Raw genomic sequence first — 1,613 nt, 5'->3', positions numbered from 1 at the left:
CTTTGAAATATGCGGTAATTTCGATGGGAAAAAATCGAGGAAAAAATACTTTTGCTCGAATTATTGAACAAATTTTGATACCTATTGGAGACAATAATTTCTGACCCATGTCGAGATCCAGCTCTTAAGAATTAATAGGAAAAGTTTTAATTTGTTTGGTAAATCGATAAGGCGCACACTTAAATAGAAACACGGCTCTAACTCTGAATCAATCGTTAGAAGTCTTTCCTTTATCACGTACGCCATCGTTTCAATCAATTTTTATGGCAAATGAGTAGAAAAGCTTATTTTTTCAACTTAAAAATAGTAAACAGACTATATCACGCACGTATTAAAACTAGGTATGTCACACTGACATAACCCCATCTTCGAATAGAAATCAAACCTATCTTATAATTAAGGGCTCATTTAATGCTAATTTAATGCCCTATTGCCAAATTTAATACTGCATTATTTTAAAACAAAACCAGGGGTTACACTAGCTTAACGTTAAGTAGGCAGACCCCATGTGAAATTAATGCTGCACTATTTTTAAAAAACCGGGGGTTACGCTAGCTTAACGTTAAGCTGACAGAACCCCATGTGAAATAATCGTTTAATCGAGTTCTATTGTATCACATAATTGAAGGCTCATTTAAGACTCTCCAAAATCACCAAAAATTATTTTCCAAAAGCCACCCCTAATACTGAAAAACCGCCCTTAATATAAATTATGCACAAATTGTAAATCTGATCATACTATCATTAAGGGCTCATTTAATTTTAATTTAATGGCCCATTGCCAAATTTAATGCTCCACTAATTTGTTTAAAAATCGGGGGTTACGCTAGCTTAATGTTAAGCTGACGGAACCCCATGTGAAATAAACGTTGAATCGAGTTCTGTCCTATCAAATAATTAACGGCTCATTTAATGCTCTTCAAAACCACTGAAAATTGTTTTCCAAAAGCCACCCCTTATACTGAAAAATCACCCTTAATATAAATTATGCATAAATTGTAAATCTGACCATACCATAATTAAGGGCTTAATATAAATTATTCACAAATTGTAAATCTGTCCATATCGCATTTCAGGGCTCATTAAAGGCTAATGTTATACCTTTTAAACAATTATAATCATCTACTTTTGAAAAAAAAGAGGGATTATGCTGGCTGAACGCTAAGGCGATACATTTGGCTATGGAGCATTAAATGAGCCCTTAATTATAGTATGGTCAGATTTACAATTTGTGCATAATTTATATTAAGGGTGGTTTTTCAGTATTAGGCGTGGCTTTTGGAAAATAATTTTTAGTGGTTTTGGAGAGCATTAAATGAGCCTTCAATTATGTGATTCAATAGAACTCAATTAAACGTTTATTTCACATGGGGTTCTGTCAGCTTAACCTTAAGCTAGCGTAACCCCCGGTTTCCTTTAAATAGTGGAGCATTAAATTTGGCAATGGGGCATTAAATGAGCCCTTAATTATAGTATGGTCAGATTTACAATTTTTTCATAATTAATATTACGGGCGGTTTTTCAGTATTAGGGGTGGCTTTTGGAAAATAATTTTTGGTGATTTTGGAGAGCATTGAATGAGCCTTCAATTATGCGATACGATAGAACTCGAT

General features: G+C 33.5%; 1 protein-coding gene across 7 annotated transcripts in view; it reads left to right on the top strand.

Annotated features, from left to right (window-relative positions):
* LOC117175989 (mitogen-activated protein kinase-binding protein 1) overlaps positions 1–1,613 on the top strand; it is a 261,034-nt gene that overhangs the window by 14,491 nt on the left and 244,930 nt on the right. Inside the window, exon 1 of one of the 7 annotated variants that reach the window (XM_033365898.1) lies at positions 926–937. The exons of the other annotated variants lie outside the window; for them this stretch is intronic. The gene's annotated coding sequence lies outside the window, so the exon portion shown is untranslated. Of the gene's footprint in view, positions 1–925; positions 938–1,613 lie in introns of those variants that run through there. 7 annotated transcript variants of the gene reach the window in all.

This window comes from Belonocnema kinseyi, chromosome 7 (genome assembly GCF_010883055.1).
Source record: "Belonocnema kinseyi isolate 2016_QV_RU_SX_M_011 chromosome 7, B_treatae_v1, whole genome shotgun sequence".
Lineage (NCBI taxonomy): Eukaryota > Metazoa > Arthropoda > Insecta > Hymenoptera > Cynipidae > Belonocnema > Belonocnema kinseyi.
Note: the sequence above shows the minus strand (reverse complement) of the source record. Positions and strands in the feature narration are given on the sequence as shown.